The sequence below is a fragment of the Chiloscyllium punctatum genome, chromosome 5, assembly GCF_047496795.1.
Source record: "Chiloscyllium punctatum isolate Juve2018m chromosome 5, sChiPun1.3, whole genome shotgun sequence".
In the NCBI taxonomy this organism is placed as follows: Eukaryota; Metazoa; Chordata; class Chondrichthyes; order Orectolobiformes; family Hemiscylliidae; genus Chiloscyllium; species Chiloscyllium punctatum.
This window is the reverse complement of record NC_092743.1, coordinates 26205342-26219486: the sequence shown is the minus strand read 5'-3', so window position 1 is coordinate 26219486 and position 14145 is coordinate 26205342.

Here is a 14145-nt window from a genome sequence, read left to right as displayed (position 1 = left end):
CGAAACAGGCCCTTCGGCCCAACAAATCCACACTGACCCGCCGAAGCGCACCCACCAACACCCATTCCCCTACATTTACCCTGCAGCTAACACTATGGGCAATTTAGCATGGCCAATTCACCTAACCTGCACATTTTTGGACTGTGGGAGGAAACCAGAGCACCCGGAGGAGACCCAGCAGACACGGGGAGAATGTGCAAACTCCACACAGTCAGTCACCTGAGGCGGGAATTGAACCTGGGTCTCTGGCGCTGTGAGGCAGCAGTCTAACCACTGTGCCACCGTGCCGCCCAGTACTAACCTTCGCATAAACCATCTGCCGACATTTCTGCCACCTCCAAATGGATCCCACCACCAGGGATATATTTCCCTCCCCACCCCTTTCCTCCTTCTGCAAAGACCGTTCCCTCCGTGACTACCTGGTCAGGTCCACGCCCCCCCCCCCCACAACCCACCCTCCCATCCTGGCACCTTCCCCTGCCACTGCAGGTATTGCAAAACCTGCGCCCACACCTCCTCCCTTACCTCCATCCAAGGTCCTAAAGGAGGCTTCCACATCCATCAAAGTTTTACCTGCACATTCACTAATATCATTTATTGTATCCATTGCTCCTGATGTGGTCTCCTCTACATTGGGGAGACTGGACGCCTCCTAGCAGAGCGCTTTAGGGAACATCTCTGGGACACTCGCACCAATCAACCCCACCACCCTGTGGCCCAACATTTCAACTCCCCCTCCCACTCAGCCAAGGACATGGAGGTCCTGAGCCGCCTTCACCGCTGCTCCCTCACCACCCGATGCCTGGAGGAAGAACTTCTCACACTTCAACTCCAGGGCATCAATGTGGACTTCAACAGGTTCCTCATTTCCTCTTCCCCCACTTCGCCCCAGTTCTAAACTTCCAGCTCAGCACTGTCCCCATGACTTGTCCTACCTGCCTATCTTCTTTTCCACCTATCCACTCCACCCTTCATCCCCTCCCCCACTCACCTATTGTACTCTATGCTACTTTCTCCCCACCCCCACCCTCCTCTCATTTATCTCTCCACCCTTCAGGCTCTCTGCCTGTATTTCTGATGAAGGGCTTTTGTCCAAAATGTTGATTTTACTGCTCCTCGGATGCTGCCTGAACTGCTGTGCTCTTCCAGCACCACTAATCCAGAATCTGGTTTCCAGCATCTGCAGTCATTGGTTTTACCAATGTGATGAATGACCAGCTAATGTATAACGATGGTGATGACTGCAAAAGATGTTATGAAAGAAGGCCATTTGATCAAATACATTAGCTGGTCATTCATCACATGGGTAAAAACAATGACTGCAGATGCTGGAAACCAGGTTCTGGATTAGTGGTGATGGAAGAGCACAGCAGTTCAGGCAGCATCCAAAGAGCAGTAAAATCGACGTTTTTAGGTAGATTACAAGGGCAGATGCAAACAGTAAATTCTTTGAATAATTAACACTAAAGATGTCAAACTGCATGGAGGGACAACGCATTCTTCAAATCATCATAACAACAGTGCAGTCATCATGATACAAGATTGAATCCTTAAACTTAGTTCAGTGGATCTCCTCAGAACCTTCATGAGGACCTTCATATATTAGTGAGTTTTGAGAAGGTTTGTACCTCAGGTTGATGATAAGTATGTGAGTTAGCTCACTGAGCTGGAAGGTTTGTTTTTCGACATTTCGTTAACGTATCTAGGTAAGATCATTAGTCAGAGTCTCCGGTGAAGTGCTGGTGATATGTCTATTTATAGATCTTGGTTTCCTCAGATGGATGAAGTCATTTCAGTTCTTTTTTTTAAGGTAAGGTAATGGGATCTAAGTCGATGTGTGTATTGATGGAGTTCTGGTTAGAATGCCATGGCTCAAAGAGTTCTTGTGCATGTCTTTTTTTAGCCTGTCCTACGATGTGTGCGTTGTCCCAGTCAAAGTGGTATCCTTCTTTGTCTGTATGTATGGAAACTAGTGAATGGTATTTTGTAAATTGCATTAGTTTTGCTGATAGTATCTAATGGATCCTTGAGGTTCATTCGTCATTGTTTAAATGTGTTGGTAAGTTTATGGGCTACAATAATGCCAAGTGGTATGATTAGTCTGGAAGTCATTTCTGATATGTCTTTGATATAAGGTAATGTGGCTATAGTTTTTGGTTGCATTGTTTCGGTTTGTTTCTGAGGAATCGGCCAATGTTTATTGGTTACCCGTTTTTCTTGAAGACATATAGATATATTTCTTCTGCTCTTTTTATTCTTGGGTGCTGCAGTGTGATAGAGTCATAGAGTCATAGAGATGTACAGAATGGAAACAGACCCTTTGGTCCAACCTGTCCATGCCAACCAGTTATCCCAACCCAATCTAGTCTCACCTGCCAGCACCTGGCCCATATCCCTCCAAACCCTTCCTATTCATATACCCATCCAAATGCAGCTGTATCAGTCTCCACCACATCCTCTGGCAGCTTGTTCCATACACGTACCACCCTCTGCGTGAAAAAGTTGCCCCTTAGGTCTCTTTTATATCTTTCCCCTTTGACCCTAAACTTATACCCTCTAGTTCTGGACTCCCCGACCCCAGGGAAAAGACTTTGTCTATTTACTCTATCCATGCCCCTCATAATCTTGTGAACCTCTATAAGGTCACCCCTCAGCCTCCGACACTCCAGGGAGAACAGCCCGATCCTGTTCAGCCTCTCCCTATAGCTCAAATTTTCCAACCCTGGCAACATCCTTGTAAATCTTTTCTGAACCCTTTCAAGTTTCACAACATCTTTCTGATAGGAAGGAGAGCAGAATTGCACGCAATATTCCAACAGTGGCCTAACCAATGTCCTGTACAGCTGCAACATGACCTCCCAACTCCTGTACTCAATATTCTGACCAATAAACGAAAGCATACCAAATGCCTTCTTCATTATCTTATGTACCTGCGACTCCATTTTCAAGGAGCTATGAACCTGCATTCCAAGGTCTCTTTGTTTAGCAACACTCCCTAGGACCTTATGTAGCTCATTGAAATAGTGTGTTGATACAGCTCCATTTGTGAGTGTTGGGATGATTACTTCTGAAGTTAAGCATTTGATGTTTCTTGTTTCTCTGTAGACACCGGTTTGAAGCTTTCCATTCACTGTACGTTCAACTGTCTCGTCTAGGAATGGGAGTCTGTTGCCATTCTCCTCCACTTTTGCAAATTTAATGCCTCTCAGGATATCGTTTCCTCAAATTTCCTCTAATTTGTTCCATTTTGTGATGACAAAGGTATCATCCATGGACCCAAATTTTGGTAGCCTACAAACCTACTAACCCAGTTAAAGAGTGACTAATGAACCTAAAGGATCCATTAAATACCACCAGCAAAACTAACACCATTTCCAAAATACCATGCAAGAACGGTAAAAAACACTACATCAGGCAAGCAAGCAGGAAACTTGCCACCAGGATGCATGAACACCAACTAGTCACCAAAAGACATGGCCCATTATTACTACTTTCTATTCATATAGACAAAGAAGGACACCACTGAATGGGACAACATACACATTTTAGCATAAGTAAAACAAAGACATGCTCAAGAATTCTTAGAGGCATGGCATTCCATCCAGAACCCCATCATTAAATGCATCAACTTAGATCCCATCTACCTTCTCTTGAAAAAAAAGGGAAATTACATCACCCACCTTAAGAAACCAATCCTATAAATAAAGAGGCGCGACATACCACAGGTGCTTCACAGAAGACTCTCACTGATGATGTTACTTAATCATGGTGACAAAACATCTGAAAACAAACCTTCCAACTCAGCAAGCTAACTTACATACTGACCTTCATATATCCTGTTATATGGATTCTGACTGAGTAAAGCTCTTTACCACAAAGACAGATTTGCAAAGTTACTCCATTAATATCTTGATAAGGTTTTAAAAGCCGCATATGCACAGATTTTTAAGGTTGAAATCCCATCACAGATTGTATTTATGTTGACAATAACAATTACTCAAAAACATGTTTGATGGTTTCTAATAAATACTATTACCTTTGCCTCAGGATTGCTGGACTTAATGGAAATTGGCATTTATTTATATATCACCAGTTCCCAAAGGTTTAGTGTTCAAGGTAATAATTGATAAATGCCTGAGAAATGTTTCTTTTTATTGTGTTTGTGCACAGACCCACTGGATATAAATAGATTGCCAATGCTCTTCATGGATACAAATGAGAAACAGCAACTTGGTTCACTGGTGAACTGTGCTAAATATGTATGACTTGAACAATAGTCAATGAGCTTTGGTTACCTGATACTAATGAACAGTGACATTGTAGCTGCAATTACATGATCAGCTACCGATAGAGAGCATACAAAAATAAACATAACTTTTCTGTGATAATTGTGCCATGTACCAATCAAATACTCAGTAAAATAATGCACATGCTCTCTAATATAGAATATGAAGCAGTTAAAATATTGATTAATCGGGGACAAATAAAGAGGGCTTGCCATAGAAATCGTCGCACGATTGCTCGTGACATATGATCACTGCTTGCCATAAAGCAAGAATAGGTCAGATGAGGTTGTTACAACAGTATTTATCACAGACAGAAGGAGATAATATGGTCCCAATATAGTGTGACAGAAATCACTGGTTTCTGTATGTATTTCTACATTTGTGCTTAAAATACATTCAAAATCAGTACCTCTCACCTGATAACACGAGGTCGGCTCACTGATTGTAAACTTTACCATTCCAACTATGTGGCTCACGGCAGGTCCAGACTTGGGCATTATCAATCAGTTGATGACTCTCTAGATAATGCAGGCAGTTCCTTTTCAATACATTCCAAGTCAAAGTCACAACCGTGAGCCTGATGCACCTCTTCCATCTGCAAAATATTGCCTTCCCACCCTTCTGTGTTATCACATCTATTTCTCAACTATACACTGCCCAGCAGTAAAATCATCTCACAACACTGTGTGAGGTTCCTAAGGTACACCAGCAACACCTACCCCACCACACCAACATCTCTGTTGCCTTCTTCAACAGGTTTCACGTCTGACATTCATCCCTAGGAGTTGAAACTTTCTCCAAATGGAGACGGAAAATGTTGCAATCAGCCCTTGAACATGAAGATGCAATATTTTATCCAGACTATCACAAAACATAGAATTTTACAGTACAGAAGAAGCACCTCAGCCCATCAAGCTGGCAAGAACTATTCTAAATCTACATGAGTCCTACTTTCCAACATTTGGCCCTGATGATTACTATCAGTGCATCGACTATCTCCATATCTGCTTCCTTTAATATGAAACCATGTTCAGGGGATTTACTGGTCTTCAGTCCCATTAGTTTCTATGGTATCTTTGCTTTTTCTTTATCCAGTTGTGGGCCATGGGCATCATTGGCTGGTCAACATTTATTGCCTGTCCCTACTTGTCCTTGCAAAGATGCCTTTTTGAACAGCTGCAGTTTTTGTATTGTAGGTTGACCTACGTTGCCCTTCGGAACGGAATTCCAGGATTTTGACCCAGTGACAGTGAAAGAACAATGCTATATTTCCAAGTGAGGATGATGTGAGATTTGGAAGGGAACTTGCAAGTGGCAGTGTTTCCAAGCACTTGCTGTCCTTGCCCTTCTAGGTGGAAGTGGTCGCGGGGTTGGATGATGCTATATAAGGATCTGTGGTGAATTTCTGCAGTGCATCTTATAGATAGTAGCAGCATTGAGTACATAGCGTCAATGGTGGAGGGAGTGGATGCTTGTGCATGTGGTGCCAATCAAGTGGGCTGCATTGTCCAGGATGCTGTCAAGCTTCTTGAGCATTATTGGAGCTGCAGTCATCCAGGTAAGTGAGGAGTATTCTATCATAGATAGGCTTTGAGGAGTAAGGACATGAATTACTCGCCACAGTATTCGTAGCCTATAAACTGCACTTGTAGCCACTGTGTTTATGTGACAAGTCCAGTTGAGTTTTTAGTCAATGGTAACGCCAAGTAGGAGGTTCAGTGATGGGAATACCATTGAATGTCAATACATGGTGGCTAGATTGTCTATTATTACAGATTATATTTGCCTGGCATTTGTGCGGTGTGAATGTCACTTACCACCTGTTAGCCTAAGACTGGATTATCCAGATCTGGACAATGAACATGAACTGCTTCAGTTTCTGAGGAGTCATGAATAGTAATGAACATTGTGCAATCATTAACACATCTCCACTTCCGATCTTATGATGTAAGAAGGTCATTATTGAAGATGGTTGAGACTCGAACACTATCATGAGGAATTTGTGCAGAGATATCCTGGAACTGAGATGCCTGATCTTCAACAACCATGACCATCTTCCAATCTGCCAGGTATGACTCCAATAGCGAAGAGTTTGCACTGATACCCTATTAATTCCACTTTTATTAGGTTTCCTTGATGGCACACTCCATTAAATGGCGCCTTTATGTCAAGGGCAGTCACTCTCACCTGATGTCTGGAATTCTGCTCTTTTGTCCATTTTGGACCAAAGCTGCAATGAGGTCAGGAGCTAATTGGCCTTAGCAGAACCCAAACTGGGCATCACTGAGCAGGTCATTGCTGAGCAGATGTTGCTTGAAAGCACTGTTGCTATCATCTTCCATCACTTTACAGTGTTTTTAATAGCTTTCTAGGCTGCATTATTCTCTGGTACCTCCACAACCTCTACTTCTGGTGATTTGTATTTTTCCATGCACTGACTGGGAAGAATCTCAGGACTTGCCCACAGCCCTGACCATTTGGAAATGCTACTAACAGAACTTCTGCTGTTGTGGATCTGAACGTACCTGCTTCTGAACTCCCACCTCCCAGACCCCTCTCTCTAAAAGTAATTATATACAAATTGGAAAACACTATGTTAATGAACTCCCCAGATGACGTGCAACCTTTTGAGCTAAAATCTTGGAAAATCTGTTATTATTCACTGTTCAAAATGATTTTTTGATCTTTGAAAAGCAACAAGTCACAAAACTGTAAACTACAATCAATTCTCCCTCCACATTAGAACCAAGTTTCCAACTGATGACAATCATATATCATGAACCTTTATCACCCAGGAGCATTCATCATCGAAAGTATATGCATCTATCAAAAAGAAAGAGAAAGCACAGTCTAGCAATGTGGTGCTAAGGGGTATCCAATGCTACTATGGCTTTTAACCACAATTGGAAAAATGGCAATTGAAGAGAAGTTATAACAAAAGCTACATTCATGGTTAAAATTCATTGATTGACATATTGACAAGAAATCACGGTGGTTAAAGAGGTTCAGGCCATTCTTCAGTAATCCATCCATCTAGAATGAAGAACTGTGCCAGTTTACAAAAACCTTAATTTCTATTGTAAAAGGCTGGAAATTCAATTTCTGAGTCAGAAGCTTAATTATTGAGACTGAGGCCCTCAGAAATGAAAACTACTCAGCATTCTAACAGATACATGCTGGGAAATAGATGTGATACAAACTCACTTTATAGACATCCAGTAATGTGTGGTTGGATTAGGCTTATATAACATCGAATAAATCTGTGTGTCCCATAAAATCTGCATATACAAGTCTATTCACTGTAATACAATGCAGGTCCAAATTCCATGAATATATACTTCAGATCCAGTGAAAACTCATGTTCTTGACAATAAAATAAAAAAATATTGTAACAATATTTCTTGCATTAACAATCTGATAAGATTTTTCAGCCTAACTCTCTTATCTCTCAGGGAACTTCTGCACATTCAGACTCAAACTGCCAGTTGCTGGTGGGATATGAGCATTTCTCCCTACCCAGAAATATTCTGCTTAGCAAACCTTGCAACTTTAATGCCAACAAGATTGGTTGGTCAGAGGTCCTGCTGGAACACATTTCTGCAATGAATGGTGGGACTTGCACTTAAAGTCTTATGACGCTAATGTAAATCTGACCCTAAAGTCGTGTTTTATTGTTTTTTTACTGGTAAATGTACCCTATTTTTCTTTTTTTTTCTCTGATCACTGATTTTGTCAGACAAGGTATTATTTGTGAGATTTGGAAGCTCATCGAGTATTTAGAGGTGTGATGTTGGAGCCATATTGACCAAAATTTCCTATTCTTTTAAGCAAACAATTTCCTTTCCCATTGTGTCTTGCAGTCAAGGTCTATTTGCCTGGTCAGAGAAATGAGATTTATGGTTAACTATTCTTGCTGCATTTACATCCCAATAATGGCCCAACCAATTGATATTCTCTTCTCATGCTGTATAAATTAGCCTTCCTTTGTTCAAGTCTGCTTCTTGTATTCTAATCCTGAGGAGAGTAAGATCAAAATGTTGAACTTCTTGTCTGTTTTCAGCAATGTTTACAGTTTTATTACACAATGAAAGAGTTCAACATGAAGTTTTTTTTTGCTTCCCCAGATGTTATGTAAGACCAAATGGCTGTCCAAGGCTAAAATAGCTTTTCAATAACAACAGCCACCACAGTGCAATAGAAATTAGTGATAAGAAGTTATGTTGTGAAGAATTGGGCAGAAAACCAGGAGGGATTTCCACTGGTGGGCAAGGCAGTTATCCCATAGTTATATTCGTCTCAGCTCCTTACATATTCATCAAATAAAACATTGCATTCTATTGTGGCCCAGGCATGAAATTCTGTCCCACATTGGGCTATTCCAGACTACAATTTTCAGTCATCATTTAACCAACAAGGAACAAGAGTAGGCTGCTTGACTTTTTGAGCCTGCTCTGACATCCAATAAGATTATGGTTGATCTGATTTGAACTTCAGTCGACATTCCTGTATTTCACCAATAATCTTTCCTCTTTTATTTAAAACAGCACTTCATTTTCTGCAACTATCAGAGAATTGTTGTGGTAGATAGGGAAGGTCCTCCAACCAGCATGTATCACTCAATTTCTAGCACCAACCCCAGAGATGACCAGGACCTGACAGAAGGGAATCTTTTTTTGCCAATGGATGGCAACAAAGGCAGTCTTTCCTGACAACAGCAGCTTGGAAACAGATGGCAGCACATGTCAGTGCCCATGGCCAACTCAAGAAAATTGGCTCCAATGCTGCATTATAAGTGCTACTGCCTACTCAATGCTTCATGCTCTAATGAGTGTAAGTTAATATAACAAGGTTGCCATTGTACAGGACACAAGGTTGGGTGCCAGGTAACTCCATCACCTGTCTCATATGACATCTGTGTCTACAATGTCTTTGCATCTACCAATGTAGCCCTGCTGTTGTTACACTGGTAGTGCCTGTCACACATCTGCTGCAACATACAACACATCACGCACATCAGGCTATTGACCTATGATCACAACTTGGAGAATCTGATCATTTTTAACCAAAAGCTTGCATGTGACAAGCACACAGTCATAAAAATGGCTTTATGAAATGACTCGCACACCCCCCCCAACCCCACCACCACCACCACCACCACCCCTCCTCTTTTGACCTGAACCTTTCTTGCCTGCGGCTGTCAAGTATGGTAGCATTAAACAATGTGGCTACCTCATGGGCAGACTAGTGGTCTTGTCATTTTTCATTTACACTAATGAAAGGTTTTAGGAATAATAAACCAGACTGCATAGGAATAAGACTTGTTATGAGCTAACTAACATGGGGAGCATCAACATAAAAGTGGAAGTGTCCATGCAAAAAACAAAATATAATTTTTTTGAAAGGGGCTAAGCTTGGAAAGACACTTGTACTCACCAGAGCAGGAAGAAAGCAGTCCATCTACATGGTTCACATTTCGTCTGTATAAAACGTCCCATTTGTGAACAGACATGTTTCCCATTTGCCCCTGTGAATGTAACTTCAGCAGGCTGGGGTTTTAATGAGTAAGCATGGCATTCAAATTACTATAAACAGATTCTGGCTAGGAAACCCAACCCACATGAAAGTCTCTGAGAACTTAAATAGCAAGGATTTAACCTGCCATCAGGAACTGAAGTTTTGTTTCCCACTCAATTATTTTTCTCCAGCTGCCTTGTAAAAGCTCCATGCAAGCCCATGAAAAAAAATCCACCATTATATCAAGATGCCGTTTAAATGCTCATATTTCTTTCTTCTCCATTGTTGTAGTGAACTTTGTTTGAATCAAATAAAGTTTTAATTTGCATACATGGTCACTAAGCAGTTTAGAATGGCTTATAATGCGAGATAAGCAGCAATTTTACTTTACACATGTATCTAGATCAATCCCTGACTCTGCTCTGAAAGGATTAAATGGACCGGTTCTTGGAGGCTATATGATATACACAAATGATCTGGAAGAGGGCAATGTTGGTATGATCAGCAAGTTTGTAGATGACATAAAGCTGGGGGAAGAGCAGAAAGAATAGAGGACTGTCAGAGAATATAGGAGGATATAGATACACTGGAGAGTTGGGCGGAAAAGTGGCAGATGGAGTTCAATCCAGCCAAATGTGAGGTGATGGAATTTGGGATGTCTAATTCTGGAATGAATTATACAGTAAACAGAAGAGACTTGGGAAAAGTTGATGAGCAGAGAGATCTGGAAGTTCAGGTCCATTGTACCCTGAAGTTTGCTGCACAGGTGGATAGAGTGGTCAAGAAGGCATATGGCATGCTTGCCTTCATCGGACAGGGTATTGAATATAAGAGCAGGCAGGTCATGTTAAAATTGTGCAAGACTTTGGTTCGGTTGCATTTAGAATACAATGTACATTTCTGGTTGCCCCATTACCAAAAGGATGTGGATGCTTTGGAGAGGGTGCAGAGAAGATTTATGAGGATGTTGCCTGGTATGGAAGATGCTAGCTATGAAGAGAGGTTCAGTAGGTTTGGATTGTTTTCATAAGAAAAAAGGAGATTGAGGGGGGATCTGAAGGGTATAGACAGGATAGATAGAGATAAGCTTTTTCCCAGGGTGAAGGATTCAATAACGAGAGGTCATGCTTTCAAGGTGAGAGGTGAAAAGTTTAAGGGGGATACATGCAGCAAGTACTTTACACAGAGGGTGGTAGGTGCCTGGAACGCGTTGCCAGCAGAGGTAGTAGAGGCAGGCATGGTAGATTCATTTAAAATGCTTATGGACAGATGCATGAGTAGGTGGGGAACAGAGGGATACAGATGCTTAGGAATTGGACGACAAGTTTAGACAGTGGATTTGGATCGGCTCAGGCTTGGAGGGGTGAAGGGCCTGTTCCTGGTTTGTAAATTTTCTTTCTTCTTTATTCTTTTCTACTGACCATCCTGTTAATTTGTGTCATCAGTGACAGCATGATATGCACAGAGTCCAAATCTACTTAGTCCTTATTGGAAGTGAAACCAGTAGCACAAATGTAGGTTTGCTATGTTTTCAATTATACCACATAAGTTGGTCACAAACTGCTTTTATGCCATCAGAAAATGAAGAAATTATGATTATTGAAATACCCTGAAAACAAACTTGGCCTGTGTACCACTGTGCATTCTTAGCTCTGTGTCTGCAGGTTCAAGCCCCACACCAGAAACCTGACTACTTCGGTCCAGGATGAAATTTCAATACAGTGTACAGAGTATGCTCTATTTTGGAAGTTGCTGTCATTAGGAAGAGACCTGATTTATGCTCTCAAGAGATTACACTTTTTGAAGACATGGAATTCAGTGTATCTCTTCAGATCACCTCTGTGCCTTGGTTTAAACTTACCCATTCAATGTTTATCAAATAACATCTGATACTGGACTCAGTGATAGTCTTGTGGATGTAATCAAACATAAATGTTCCTACAAAGGCCAAGCAATGCAGTAAAATATAACGTGATGACAAATTCAACGTCTGAGCTAATACACAAAAGTGATCTTCCTCCTGCCAGTTGTTCCAGGGACAGAAGTCCTTCAAAAGGTCTATCTAACTGGAAGTTTGGATGTACTTCTATTGTTTTTGTTTTGCTTGTCCTGCATAGTAGTCCACTATCTTCCTTTGCAATTTTTAATGGTACTAAATAACGCCCAGTCTATGTCTGTCCTAATTCTTATCTAGGACATCCCTCATTTTGGAGGAATAATGATTTCATCTGTTACAATGCGGGGTAAACCCTCCTGCTTAAATTAAACCAACAACATAGGAAAGATTTATCCCGTGCAGTAATCTTTGAAACTTCAAGAAGCCAAGAACTATTTAAAATCAAAAGTTATAACTTTATTTCTTAAGGTATAACAGAGAACAATTAACTAACAACTATTTACAACTCCTTCCTCAAACCTATCTTTTACCTTCCCCTTCTACAATACTAGTCCGATAAACCACACCCTCCCCCCCGATTAAAATTTACCAAAAATTCAAATTTTCAAAACCAGCCAGATGTCAAATCTTCTCTTCCACTGTCTTCTTTTCTTCTTCTTAGGGATTTCTATTTCACAGGTCACTGATCGATAAAGGTACTTTTAAGAGAGCTATTCTTCAGATTGTTTGCAGATTCTGGTGGCTTGGCAGTTCTCCTCCCAACTGTTCAATTTTCCCCAGTCTTATACCCCCAAATCTTTGGATTGTGTTATTGACTTTTAAGATTGTCAACATACTAAATTCAAACTTGATTGAAGTTTGGTATTTTTCAGGGTATAATTCAAACTGATTGGCCTAATATGAATCTGTTTTGTCATTTCCAGGCAACCAGCTACCCTAGATACTGGGCAAAAAATTTACATTATATCTTATTCAGAACATTTGATGCTGTCAGGTAGCTCTACGAGCTTTTAACTCTCTTAAAGGCACAGTACACCCACATCTTCATAACACACCCACCAGGACAAAGGAGGTTTCCAAGCACAATACCTTTGCAAGATATTTAACCTTCTCAATGTGTCTTAAAGTAGGGCAAATGTTGAATATTCCTCTTCTCCCCTTCAGGTTGCTTTAGTTACAGCTTCCTAGTGATTGCACTAGTGCTTTAGGTTATTTAGGGTGGCACGGTGGCTCAGTGGTCAGCAGTGCTGCTTCACAGCACCAGGGACCCAGGTCCGATTCAGTCCTGGTGATTGTCTGTTTGGAGTTTGCACATTCTCTCTGCATCTGCACAGATTTCCTCCAGGTGCTCCAGTTTCCTCTCACAGTCCAAAGGTGTGCAGATTTGGTGAATTAGCCATGCTAAATTGTCCTTCGTGTTCAGGATTGTGTGGGTGAGGTGCATTAGTCAAGGGAAACGGAGATTAATAGTATAGGGAAATGGATCAGGATGGGATACTCTTTGGTGGGTCAATGTGGACTTGTTGGGCCAAATGGCCTGTTTCCACACTGTAGGGATTCTATGAGCTTCTCAATAATCATTTTTATTGAACTTGACTTCTCCAAAATCATACTTGATGACAATTAAGCATCACAAAACTAGATTACCTATGTCTCAACAAGTTGTGGCTTGTGGTAGATTGTTCAGAGTAAATCATGCCACCCCATTGTCTACATGATACATTATCTTCAATTCAAAAAGTACTTAATTGGCTGTGAAGTGGAGTGGAGCATTGTAAGGTTATGAAAGGCATGATATAAATCCAAGTCCTTTCTTTCTCTTCCAAGCTAGACAGACACTTACAAACAGAACACATATCTTAATTCAATAATTGTCATTTTTTTTCCTTTCGTGCTTCATGAACTGAGCATGAGAGTGTTTCATAAAATGCAGGCCTTTATATGTGGGAAGTAGCACTCAATACCTTTTCATCATCAATTTCACTCAATGGACACGTGTTGGCAATGAGATTTTGTTTTAAGTAACAGAGTGCATGTTGCAATATTTTCAGAGGCTTTGTATTCCTTTAATGTCATTGAATTCTGAAAAGTCAATCTCTATGGAATGCTACAGAGGAAAAAAATATCATCCAATATACCAATGGAACCATTTGCAAATTAACATTTTGTGTGGCCATTTTACTTGTGAGTGTTACAGGATGTAGGTTTCTTTTTGACAGTTAGTTAGCAGTTGTTCGAATAAAGTTCTAACTTTATTCAGCATCCTACTTTGATCAGCGCCACAAAGTTTATCGTTAGCAGGCAGAAGCAATAGAAACACCTGTAGAAGGAAAGGCAAAGATATAAATCACAGATATGTGCTAATTTTGATAAGAAAAAGGTTAAGCTGTTACATGTTCATAATTTGGAAATATTGCTGGCAGTCTAAGTTTGAAGACATTAAATACA